This window comes from Cetorhinus maximus, chromosome 19, assembly GCF_964194155.1.
Source record: "Cetorhinus maximus chromosome 19, sCetMax3.hap1.1, whole genome shotgun sequence".
Classification (NCBI taxonomy): Eukaryota; Metazoa; Chordata; class Chondrichthyes; order Lamniformes; family Cetorhinidae; genus Cetorhinus; species Cetorhinus maximus.
In genome coordinates, this window is record NC_135897.1 from 91,736,665 (window position 1) to 91,749,954 (window position 13,290).

Below are 13,290 nucleotides of genomic sequence, written 5' to 3' on the forward strand. Positions count from 1 at the left end.
GGGGAGGGGGAAGGGGTAAAGGGGAGGGGGTAAAGGGAAGCGGGGAGGGGGAGGGGGTGGGGGAGGGGAGGGGTAGAGGGGAGGAGGAAGAGGGGAGGGGTGAGAGGGGAGAAGGGAGAGGGGGAGAGGAGGGGAGGGGAGGGGAGAAGGGAGAGGGGGAGAGGAGGGGAGGGGAGGAGAGGGGGAGAGGAGGGGAGGGGAGGAGAGGGGGAGAGGAGGGGAGGGGAGGGGAGGGGGAGAGGAGGGGAGGGGGAGAGGAGGGGAGGGGGAGAGGAGAGAGGGAGAGGGGATGGGGAGAGGAGAGAGGGAGAGGGGAGGGGGATGGGGAGAGGGGAGACGGGGGAGAGAGGACGGTGGGGGAGAGGGGACAGGAGGGGGAGCAGAGAGGGAAGGGGGAGAGGGGAGGAGGCGAGGGGGGAGTAGGAGGGAGGAGGAAAGGGGGAGTAGGAGGGAGAAGGGGAGGAGGAGGAAAGGGTAGGAGGAGGGGGGAGGAGGAGGGGGGATAGAGGGGGGAGAAGGGGAGAGTGGGAAGGGGTTTGAGGTGGAGTGGGAAGGGGTTTGAAGTGGAGGGGGAGTGGGAAGGGGTTTGAGGTGGAGGGAGGAGGGGGATAGAGGTGGAGGGAGTAGAGGGGTAGGGAGGAGTGGGGGAAGGGTAGAGGGGGGGTAGAGGGGAAGTGAGGGGTAGAGGGGGAGGGGTAGAGGGGGAGTGAGGGGTAGAGGGGGAGGAGGGGTAGGGGGAGTGAGGGGTTGAGGGGGAGGGGTAGAGGGGGAGTGAGGGGTAGAGGGGGAGGAGGGGTAGGGGGAGTGAGGGGTGGAGGGGGAGGGGTAGAGGGGGAGGGGAGAGTGGGGGGGAGGAGGTGGTAGAGGATGGGTACGGGGGGTAGTGGGGAAGGAGGGTAGAAGGGGTTGGGGGAGTAGAGGGGGTGGGGGTGTAGAGGGGGTAGTAGAGGGGATGGGGAGTAGAGGGGGTGGGGGGTAGAGGGGGCTGGGGGGTTATAGGGGGTGGGGAGTAGAGGGGGTGGGGCGGGTAGAGGGGGCAAGGGGAGGGGGGTGGGGGTAGAGGGGGTGGGGGTAGAGGGGGGAGGGAGGTAGGGGTGGAGGGAGGTAGGGGTAGAGGGGTGTGGGGGGGGTAGAGGGGTGTGGGGGGGGTAGAGGGGGTGGGGGGAGGGTTTGGGTGGAGAGGGGTTGGGGGGGAGGGGGTGGAGAGGGGTTGGGGGGGAGGGGGGGGAGGGTAGAGAGGGGAGGGGGTGTAGAGGGGGTTGGGGGGAGTAGAGGGGGTGGGGGTGTAGAGGGGGTAGGGAGTAGAGGGGGTAGGGAGTAGAGGGGGTAGGGAGTAGAGGGGGTGGGGGGTAGAGGGGGCCGAGGGGAGGGGGGGGTGGGTGTAGAGGGGGGTGGGGGTAGAGGGGGGAGGGAGGTATGGGTAGAGGGGGGTGGGGATAGAGGGGGGAGGAGTGGGTAGTGGGGGTCGGAGAGGGGTGGATGGGTAGGGGTTAGAGGGGGTGATGGGGAGGGGGGTAGAGGGTTTGGGGGGGTAGAGCGGGTGGGGGGTAGAAGGGGTGGGCGGTAGAGGGGTTGGGGTTTAGAGGGTGTGGGGGTAAAGCGGGAAGGGGCGTTAGAGGGTTGGGGGGGTAGAGGGGTTGGTTGAGTAGAGGGGGTGGTGGTAGAGGTGAAGAAGGGGTGGAGGAGGTAGAGGGGAGTGCTGGGGGTAAAAGGGGTGGGGGGTAGACGGGGTGGGGGGGGTAGAGGGGGTGGGGGGGTAGAGGGGGTGAGGGCAGGTGCTAGAGGGGATGGGGGTGGTGAGTAGGGGGTGGGGGGGAGAGGGGATAGAGAGGGGGTGGGGGTGTAGCGAGGGTGGGGGTGTAGAGGGTGTTGGGGTAGAGGGTGTTGGGGCGAGTAGAGGGGGTGGGGGGTAGAGGGGGTTGGGGGGTAGAGGGGGTGGGGGGTAGAGGGGGTGGGGGGTAGAAGGGGTGGGGTGGGTAGAGGGGGCTGCGGGTAGGGGTAGAGGGGGGTGGGGGTAGAGGGCGGGTGGACGGGGGGTAGAGGGGGAGGAGTGGGTAGAGGGGGGAGGAGTGGGTAGAGGGGGGAGGAGTGGGTAGAGGGGGGAGGAGTGGGTAGTGGGGGTCGGAGAGGGCTGGATGGGTAGGGGGTAGAGGGGGTGATGGGGAGGGGGTAGAGCGGGTGGGGGGTAGAGGCGGTGGGCGATAGAGGGGTTGGGGGTTAGAGGGGGTGGGGGGTAGAGCGGGAAGGGGCGTTAGAGGGTTGGGGGGGTAGAGGGGTTGGTTGAGTAGAGGGGGTGGGGGTAGAGGTGAAGAGGGGGGTGGAGGGGTAGAAGGGAGAGAGGGGGGTAAAAGAGGTGGGGGGGTAGAAGGGGTGGGGGGGAAGGGGGGTGGGGGGGGAAGGGGGGGGAAGGGGGGTGGGGGGGGAAGGGGGGTGGGGGGGGAAGGGGGGTGGGGGGGGAAGGGGGATAGGTAGGTTAGAGGGTGTGGGGGTGGGGGATTTAAGGGGTTGGTGGGCGTGGAGGGGTTGGGGGTCATAGTGGGGGTGGGGGGCTAGAGGGGCGAGGGGGTAGAAGTTGGAGGGGGTAGGGGTTAGAGTGCTGGGGGGGGTAGAGTGGCTGGGGGGGGGGTAGAGTGGCTGGGGGGGGGTAGAGTGGCTGGGGGGGGGGTAGAGTGGCTGGGGGGGGGTAGAGTGGCTGGGGGGGGTAGAGTGGCTGGGGGGGGGGTAGAGTGGCTGGGGGGGGGTAGAGTGGCTGGGGGGGGGGTAGAGTGGCTGGGGGGGGGGTAGAGTGGCTGGGGGGGGGTAGAGTGGCTGGGGGGGGGGGTAGAGTGGCTGGGGGGGGGGTAGAGTGGCTGGGGGGGGGGTAGAGTGGCTGGGGGGGGGGTAGAGTGGCTGGGGGGGGGTAGAGTGGCTGGGGGGGGGGTAGAGTGGCTGGGGGGGGGTAGAGTGGCTGGGGGTAGAAGGGGTGGGGGGGATAGAGGGTGTGGAAGGTTAGAGGGGATGGGGGGATGGGGTGGAGGGAGGAGGAATTAGGGGGTTGAGGTGGTGGGGGGGAGGAAGAGGGTGTGGGGGGAGGGGTGTAGAGTGGGTGGGGGGAATAGAGGGTGTGGGGTGCTGGGGGGTAGAGGGGAGAGAGGGGCTGGGGGGGAGAGAGGGGCTGGGGGGGAGAGAGGGGCTGGGGGGTTAGAGGGGAGAGAGGGGCTGGGGGGGAGAGAGGGGCTGGGGGGTTAGAGGGGAGGGAGAGTCTCGGTTTCTCTGAGGCCGGAAGCTGTGTTCGGGCCCCAGTTGTTGTTGTTGTTGTTGGTGTGGGGCAGCTTTTCGCTTCCGGGTCCTTGTCGCCGCCGTGAAATCGGTTCCGGGGCGAGAGTGCGAGAGTCTGGCGGAGCTGCGCGAGCGGGAGTGGCGGGTGAGTGTGGCCGGGGGCTCGGGCCGGGGGGCCGGGGTCGGGGGGCTGGGCTGGGCCCGCGGGGGGGGTCGGGGATGTTTCCCGCCCTCAGCAGCCGCGCTGAAATGTGAAGATTTTTAAATTTCATTCAACCCGAATCAACGGAAACAAACTCCATCCATCAGCGGGAAATCAACCAGCATCAGTCCCGGGGCTCACTGAGGGAGCGCGACACTGTCGGAGGGTCAGTACTGAGGGAGCGCGACACTGTCGGAGGGTCAGTACTGAGGGAGTGCTGCACTGTCGGAGGGTCAGTACTGAGGGAGTGCCACACTGTCAGAGGGTCAGTACTGAGGGAGCGCGACACTGTCGGAGGGTCAGTGCTGAGGGAGTGCTGCACTGTCGGAGGGTCAGTACTGAGGGAGTGCTGCACTGTCGGAGGGTCAGTGCTGAGGGAGTGCTGCACTGTCGGAGGGTCAGTACTGAGGGAGTGCGGCACTGTCAGAGGGTCAGTACTGAGGGAGTGCCGCACTGTCGGAGGGTCAGTACTGAGGGAGTGCTGCACTGTCGGAGGGTCAGTGCTGAGGGAGCGCCGCACTGTTGGAGGGTCAGTACTGAGGGAGTGCTGCACTGTCGGAGGGTCAGTACTGAGGGAGTGCCGCACTGTCGGAGGGTCAGTACTGAGGGAGCGCGACACTGTCGGAGGGTCAGTACTGAGGGAGTGCCGCACTGTCGGAGGGTCAGTACTGAGGGAGTGCTGCACTGTCGGAGGGTCAGTGCTGAGGGAGTGCTGCACTGTCAGAGGGTCAGTACTGAGGGAGTGCCGCACTGTCGGAGGGTCAGTGCTGAGGGAGTGCCGCACTGTCGGAGGGTCAGTGCTGAGGGAGTGCCGCACTGTCGGAGGGTCAGTACTGAGGGAGCGCGACACTGTCGGAGGGTCAGTACTGAGGGAGTGCCACACTGTCGGAGGGTCAGTACTGAGGGAGTGCCACACTGTCGGAGGGTCAGTACTGAGGGAGTGCCACACTGTCGGAGGGTCAGTACTGAGGGAGTGCCACACTGTCGGAGGGTCAGTACTGAGTGAGCGCCGCACTGTCGGAGGGTCAGTACTGAGGGAGTGCCACACTGTCGGAGGGTCAGTACTGAGGGAGCGCGACACTGTCGGAGGGTCAGTGCTGAGGGAACGCCGCTCTGTTGGAGGGTCAGTGCTGAGGGAGAGCCGCACTGTCGGAGGGTCAGTGCTGAGGAAGCGCTGCGCTGTCGGAGGGTCAGTACTGAGGCAGTGCCGCACTGTCGGAGGGTCAGTGCTGAGGGAGTGCTGCACTGTCAGCGGGTCAGTGCTGAGGGAGTGCTGCCCTGTTGGAGGGTCAGCGCCGAGGGAGTGCTGCCCTGTCGGAGGGTCAGTGCCGAGGGTGTGCCGCACTGTCGGAGGGTCAGTGCTGAGGGAGTGCCGTACTGTCGGAGGGTCAGTGCCGAGGGTGTGCCGCACTGTCGGAGGGTCAGTGCTGAGGGAGAGCCGCACTGTCGCAGGGTCAGTGCTGAGGGAGTGCTGCACTGTCGGAGGGTCAGTGCTGAGGGAGTGCTGCACTGTCGGAGGGTCAGTGCTGAGGGAGTGCTGCACTGTCGGAGGGTCAGTGCTGAGGGAGTGCCGAACTGTCGGAGGGTCAGTGCTGAGGGAGGGCCGCACTGTCAGAGGGTCAGTGCTGAGGGAGTGCCGCACTGTCGGAGGGTCAGTGCTGAGGGAGTGCCGCGCTGTCAGAGGTTTGGTACTGCACTGTTGGAGGTGTCGTCTTTCAGATGGTGTGTGACTTGGAGGGATACCTGAAGGCAGTGGTGTTCCCAAGCACTTGCTGCCCTTGTCCTTCTAGGTCGTGGATTTGACATGGGCTGTCGAAGGAGTCTTGGTGAATTCCTTCAGTGCATAATTGTAGATGGTACACACACTGCTGCTACTGTGCATTGATGGTGGAGTGAGTGAATGTTGAAGGTAGTGGGGGAGGGGCCAATCAAGTGGGCTACTTTGTCCCGGATGGTGTCAAGTGTTGTGGGAGCTGCACTCATCCAGGCAAGTGGGGAGTATTCCATCACACTCCTAACTTGTGCCTTGTAGATGGTGGACAGGCTTTGGGGAGTCAGGAGGTGAGTTCGTTGCTGCAGAATTCCCAGGTAATGCCATTGAATGTCAAGGGGAGATGGTAAGATTCTCTCTTGGTCGAGATGGTCATTGCCTGGCACTTGTGTGGCACAAATGTACCTTGCCACTTACCAGCCCAAGTCTGAATTTTGTCAAGTTCTTGCCGTTTAATGGTCACAAACTGCTTCAGTATCTGAGGAGTCGCGAATGGTGCTGAACATTGTGCAATCATCAGAGAATATCCTCATTTCTGACCTTATGATAGAGGGAAGGTCGTTGATGAAGCAGCTGCACAGGCAACTCACCAAGACTCCTTCGACATCACGTTTCAATCCTGCAGCCTCTACCACCAAGAAAGACAATGGCAGCAGATGCATGAGAACACCATCACCTGCAAGTTCCAAGCCATACACCATCCTGACTTGGAATTATATCATCGTTCCTTCACTGTCACTGGGTCAATATCCTGGAACTCCCTTCCTAACAGCACTGTGGGTGTACCTACACCACATGGACTGCAGCGGCTCAAGAAGGCACCTCACCACCACCTTCTCAAGGGCAACTGGGGATGGTCAATAAATGCTGGCCCAGCCAGCGACGCCCACATCCCATGAACGAATATTTAAAAAAAGCTGAAGATGGTTGGGCCTAGGATATCATCCTGAGGAACTCCTGTAGTCTTGGGACTGAGATGATTGACCTGAAACATTCATAATTATGCTGGGTATGACTTCAATCAGTGAAGAGTTTTCCCTCTGATTCCCATTGACTCCAGTTTTGCTCGTGCTCCTTGGTGCCACATTCAGTTATGATTCAAACTTGGTGTCAAAGGCAGTCACTCTCACCTCTCCTCTGGAGTTCAGATTTTTGGATCAAGGTTGTAATGAGGTCAGGAGCTAAGTGACCCTGGGGAAACCCAAGCTGAGTGTCAGTGAGCAGGTTATTGTTGAGTATGTGCTGCTTGATAGCACTGTCGACAGCACCTTCCATCGCTGCTATGATTGAGAGTAGACTGATGGGGCAGTCATTGGCTGGGCTGGGTGTGTCCTGCTTTTTGTGTACAGGACATACCTGGGCAATTTCCTACATTGTCACGTAAATGCCAGTGTTGTAGCTGTACTGGAACAATTTGGCTAGGGGTGTGACTAGTTCTGGAGCACAAACCTTCAGCACTATTGCTGGAATGTTGGTATGGCCTGTAGCCTTTGCGGTATCCAGTGCCTTCAGCTATTTCTTGATATCACGTGGAGTGAATTAAATTGGTTGAAGACTGGCACCTGTGATGCTGGGGACCTCAGCTGGAGGCCGAGATGGATCATCCACAAACTGCTTTGTGGTATCCTGATTTTCTTAAACAAGTTAGAGAAATGAAACAAAAACAGAAACAGAAATACCTGGAAAAACTCAGCAGGTCTGGCAGCATCGGCAGAGAAGAGCGCAGTTGACATCTCGAGTCCTCATGACCCTTCGATAGTTCTGCTGACGTCAACTGTGCTCTTCTCCGCCGATGCTGCCAGACCTGCTGAGTTTTTCCAGGTATTTCTGTTTCTGTTTTCGTTTTGGATTTCCAGCATCCGCAGTTTTTTGTTTTTATATCAACAGAAATGAAAGTCTTTTTTTCTCTCCTCCTCTTACGGTCTCCCAATCCAAGTTATTATTGTGTAAGCCCTTTCTCAAATCTCCAAGCCCAACATGTCAGTTCCCCTGGTGGAGTTGCTGTGGTTTTTATTTCTCTAGTTTCCCTGATTATTGATTTGGCTTTTTGTCAAGACAGCCTATTTTGGACAGACGTTGTGTGTGGAATGCTTGTTCCTGTGACATCATGAATGGTGAGTTGCTCCCCACAATCCTCGGGCTCCATTCATGAGCTCACAGGAGTTATGAGGAAGTGACTTTAAACAGATGCCTGCTTGCCGACTGGTTCTCCAGCACCAGGTCTAAAACGATCAATGGCACAGTACAAAGAAAGAGAAACGGCTCAGTGTCATTAAGCGGCTTTCTGTGGCACCTGAGACTGTCGACAGGAACGGTGCAGTCAGTCATTTCAAGAAGTTTCAGTTGTTGGAGATGAAGATGAGATTTGCCTCCACCTCTTGAGTACAGTTCCAGATTTCTCTGACACTCCCACAACGTGTATGACAGCTTCACTGAACCATAAGTTTTTAATCTGCAGTTTGTAAGTGATCTATGAGATCAACAATGATTGATTTAATAGCTAATTATTTCTAACCGTGTCAACAGTTTTCTGCAGAGAATGCACTCTTCTTTCATCTGGAGAGCTCACTCTGTCTTTTTGTGCCTGGCTGCTGGGAGTGGGTCATGATGTGCAGAGCAGTCTCGAATATGCTATTATTTGCAGGAGGTCCCCGGCACTGCGATTTACCTGATGGTGCCAGTGTGCGGCATTTGCCTGGTGTTCCCCTGAGAGAGTGGCAGCATTGGCACAGCATTCCTGTGGCAGAGCGACATCTGCTCTCCCAAAAAGCACTTTGCAGCCATTGACATTCTTTTCAAGTGTGTAGTTTTGGGAAAGCTGCATCCAGTTTGCGCATAGTAAGCTCCCACAAACAGCAACGATTTAAATGACCAGATAATCTATTTTAACGATTTAGGATTAAATATCGACTGAGGACACTGAGGAGAACTCTCCTGCTGTTCTTTGGAACTGTCTCCAAGGAATGATTCACACCTGAGTGGGCAGACGGAGACTCAGTGTCAAGTCTCATCTGAAAGAGGGACCTCCGACAGTGCGGCATACCCTCAGTACTGTACTGAGTATGTGAACCTGGATGATGTGTTCAGGTCCCTGGAGTGGGGAGTTTAACCCACAGACCCCTGACTTGAGGTCAGTAGAATTTGCAAACTCTTAACAAAAGCTAATGTACAGAAAGCAAGAGGAGACAAATGTTCTAACTCAGATTGAAAGTCAAACTTAGTTGGACCCAGTATCCTGCTTCGCCCCACCCACCTTGGGGCATAACTGTGATTGAGTCAGGCGTTATAAAAACAGTGGGAGGATATGACTGTGCTCACATGCTGAGGGAGATCATTCTGCTGTTGTATTTTGAGCTGTACAATATAGATAAGTGGGTGTGCGCAGAAATCTGATGTGTTCATTCAAAGCTGCTTATTTGAATTATCTGCTTGCCTGTATTTTATTGTAGCACTGAATTGCCCTTTCGCTGGTATTCAGCTGATTATGTCAAATTATTGGGTAAACTGATTTTAAAAAAAAATCAGAATAAATGTTATTGTTGTGTCCCAGAAATGAGGTGGCTTATGGTGTCAGCCTGCAATCAAATCTGGTTAGATCCCAGAGGGACGGTTTTAGCTTCACCCGCCCATCAGGGAGAATGGTTGGCTCTGGTGCAGCACGGGTTTAACATCCTGCCTGATTTTCCTTTCTACAATAACAAACTTGTTTTTTTTTATTCCTTCATGGGGTGTGGGCATCGTTGGCTAGGCCAGCATTTTTATTGCCCTTGAGAAGATGGTGGTGAGCCACCGCCTTCAATTGCTGTGGCCCATGTAGTCTAGATACACCCACAGGGCTGTTAGGAAGGGAGTTCCAAGCTTTTGACTTAGCGACAGTGAAGGAACGGCCGATATGGTTTCAAGTCAGGATGGCCTGTGATTTGGAGGGGAACTTGCAGATGGTGGTGTTCCCATGTGTCTGCTGCCCTTGTCCTTCTAGGTGGTAGAGGTCAAGGGTTTGGAAGGTGCTGTCGAAGGAGCCTTGTTCAGTTGCTGTAGTGCATCCTGTAGTTGGTACACACTGCTGCTACTTTGCGTAGGTGATGGAGTGAGTGGATGTTGAAGGTGGTAGATGGGGTGCCAATCAAGCGGGGCTGCTCTGTCTTGGATGGTATCGAGTTTCTTGAGTTCAGGGCCAGAGAGAGAGAAATCATGAGCCCTGGTACTGCCTCTCTTTCCGGCTCCCTTGTTTTAAACACCCCCCCACTTAACCCTCCCTCTCAGTCATGCATGGGTATTTTTCCCCCTTTCAAGATTCATCAATCAATTCACCAAACAGTCACCGGTCCTAGTAAAATGATAACGTGCATTGTTGATGTCCAGTTATAAAGGTCGTCCGATATTTATGTAGCAAAGGTCATTAATATTAAGAGCAACAACAATAGAACACCGTGTTTGTGTGCACCCTATAGATGATGCCACAGCAACTATTAAACCAGAGAGTACAAATTTCACTTCAGCATCATGTAGTATTGTTAATTTGACAGGAAAATATCCCGTTAGTTATTAATAACGCTGTGCAGATGATAACACTGATTTCAATATCTGCCTCAGCCCTCATTAACAGACTCTGCACATTGCACCATATGAACATGGTGACAGGAAATTCATATTTGAAGGAAGATTCAATACTTGCAACTCAGATAAACTGCACAAGATCTTTTCCATTCTGTAGAAAAATCAGAAGATTTTCTCCTCCCTGGGTGCATGATATTATTCAATATACTTATTTCATACAAAGGGTGTAATTGGATTCTATTTTATCAGTAATCTCACAGGGTAGAAAGATCAAATGACTCCTGAGCAATGAAGTAGAATGATTAAATAACATAGGTATTCACTGTCAGTGAGTAGTGTTGGAGGCTTCGGGTGTCTCTGTGTGACACAACTTTTAAGAGGCCTGAGAACAAAGAGTGAACGGTTCACAATTGTATCTGTGTTTTCTTGATCAGCAAGTGTAAAGACTCTGCTGATTGCTGCTTCCCCCTACAATATGTTTTCAATATCTGCTATGCAACACAACTTTATCATGATATTTCATTCCTCAACAAACTCAAAAGCACCAAGATAGAGTGGGGTAATAGGCAAGTAGACAAAAGGACAAGATTGAAGTCAATGGAAAAGACTCTTGAGAATCAAGTGCAGGATAAAACAGGTTACTGATTCACTATGAGCCTATTACACACCCCTGTCCTGGCAATCTCACCCCACAGTAAACTTCCATTAGCAACAAAATAAACAGAACTCCAGCCATGATTCCACCCTCTGTTCACAAGATAATTATGGATGACAAAGGCCATCGGGCCCAGTTCGTCTCATCCACCCCAGAATGACATCTGAACATATGTATCAGGAGCAGGAGTAGGCCATTCGGCCCCTCGAGCCTGCTCTGCCATTTGATAGCATTGCCTACATTATACCAGCGACTATAACTTAAAAGTATTTAATTGGCTATAACGTGATTTGAGACATCATGAAAGATGCTGTATAAATGTAGGTTTTGTCTTTTTTTCATGACATCAGGCACAGTGACTGTAGCAATGGTGAATTTGGAGGCCCAATGCTGATTCTCAAAGGGTAATTAATCACAGAGAATCAACTGACGTTAGGATAGTGGCTACAAATAAACCACTATATTTACAAAACAATTCAATTATGTAGCTAATTCAACCGTTCTGATATCTCTGACACCAACCCACAATATACATAACTGATACCTGCTCATATAAGTTAATGACGCTATCCCCACAATTTAACAATCAGACATCTATCAGCACCTTAGGAAAAATGTAAATTGAATTGTTGATCAGAATTTTTCAGAGAAGGATGATATATGGTACATAACTTCAGTGCAGCCTACCTCAAGAACTGGATTGTTTCCCCTGGTGTTTGGCATCTTCTGTACCCCACACTCCCGGGCCCGGCTTCAGTGTTGTTGCAGCTGCACTCATCCTGACTTGTGCCTTGTAGGTGGTGGACAACAGGCTTTGGGGTGTCAGCATGATTCCTAGCCTCTGACCTGCTCTTGCAGCCACAGTATTTATATGGCTAGTCCAGTTCAGTTTCTGGTCAATAATCCTCAGGATGTTGATAGTGGGGGATTCAGTGATCGTAATGTCATTGAATATCAAGGAGTGATGCTTAGATTCGATCGTGTTGGAGATGGTTTTTGCCTGGCATTTGTGTGGTGCCAATGTTTCCTGCCACTTAGCCCATGCCTGAATGTTGTCAAGGTCTTGCTACATGTGGACATGGACTGCTTCAGCATCCCTGAGGAGTCATGAATGGTGCTGAACATTGTGCAATCACCAGTGAACATCTGACCTTATGATGGAAGGAAGGCCACTGATGAAGCAGCTGAAGACGGTTGGGCCTAGGATATTAAGTACCCTGAGGAGTTTCTGCAGTCCTGGAACTGAGATGATTGACCTCCAACAACCACAACCATCTTCCTACGTGGTAACTATGACTCCAATCAGCGAAGAGTTTTCCCCGAGTCCTGTTGACTGCAGTTTTGCTAGGGGTCTTATACAGCTTATATAGTGCTTTTATTGTCCCAAGGCACTTCAAAGGAGCTAAATTTCACATTTAAGGGAGACTCAATGTCAAGTCTCATCTGAAAGAGGCACCTCCGTCAGTGCAGCCGGCCCTCAGTACTGCACTGTGTGTGTCAACCTGGATTACGTGTTCAGGCCCCTCGAGTGGGGAGTTTAACCCACAAATTCCTGACTCGTCAGTAGAATTAGCAAACTCTTAACTTGTTGCTGTTTGTGGGAGCTTGCTGTGCTCCAATTGGATGCAGCTTTGCCTAAATTACAGCAGTGACAACACTTGAAAAGAACATCACTGGCTGCAAAGGTAACGTTAGGTCAGATGACAAAAAGCTTGGCCCAAGAGATTTCAAGCAGCCTCTTAAAGGAGCCTAGTGAGGTGGAGAGGTTTAGTGAGGGAATTCCAGAGCTTGGGGCCCAGGTAGTTGAAGGCACAGCCACCAACGGTGGAGCGATTAAAATCGGAGGCGTATAGGAGGCCAGAATTGGAAGAGCGCAGAAATCTTGTAGGGTTATGGGGCTGGAGGAGATTACAGAGATATGGAGGAATGAGGCCATGGAGGAATTTGAAAACAAGGAATAGCTAGTCTAGGGCAGTGAGCACAGGGGATGAGGGGTGAACCAGCCTTGGTGCAAATAACGACACTGGCAACAGAGTTTTGGGTGACCTTGAGGGTAAAATGTGGGAAGCTGGTCAGGAGTGTGTTGGAATAGTCAAAAGGCAACAATAGCACAGATGAGTTGAGGAAGGGACAGAGTGGGACTCAGTTACAGTGGTGGAAATAGGTGGTCTTAGTCTGGTTAGGTGACAGGAAGGTCATTTCAGCGTCACATATGACACCAAGGTTATGAACAGCCTGGTTGTTATGGCACAGCAGATGGTAAATGCTGAGCTGCTCAAATCCCAAAGGGAAACATGAAACAACTGCCACAACTATTTTGCATTTTGTGTATTAATTCGAGATGCGTGCCTTGAATTCAGTAGCAGTAAGGCCACTGAGTCTCAGAGGGTTTTTACAAAACTAAATTAAACATTTATTAAATTTATAAAAAATGATTTTAAGCACCTGCATAGGTCTATAAATTGTTATGAAAACTCCTAGCTCTCCTAGTTAATCTAACTCCCAGTTAGAACTCCGTTAAGGCAACAGTAAGACACACAGATTTTAAAAGATCCAGGCAAAGTGACACACAATACGCTGAACAATCGAATTCAAAGTGAGTTTTTCTCAGCTTCGGTTCCTTGTACACAGCGGCTTGAGGCTTAGATGTTGGAGGCTTTTCACAACTTGTATTAGATCTTAAAATGTCTCTTTTGCACACAGCCTTCTTGTCTTTACATATATTTTCCCCTTTGAATGCAAATTCCCATGGTTTCATTATGTCTTTGGACTTTACCTTCAATTCAATTAAGTCTCTCTCTCTCTCTCTCTCTCTCACACACACAAACACACACACAAACAAACACA

The 13,290-nt window shown here is 53.5% G+C and overlaps 1 protein-coding gene across 1 annotated transcript in view; it reads left to right on the top strand.

The window, feature by feature from the left end:
- Nucleotides 1–3,317: 3,317 nt before the first annotated feature.
- LOC144694033 (choline-phosphate cytidylyltransferase A-like) overlaps nucleotides 3,318–13,290 on the top strand; it is a 56,691-nt gene continuing 46,718 nt past the window's right edge. The window contains exon 1 of the mRNA XM_078564380.1: nucleotides 3,318–3,403. The gene's annotated coding sequence lies outside the window, so the exon portion shown is untranslated. The remainder of the gene's footprint in view (nucleotides 3,404–13,290) is intronic.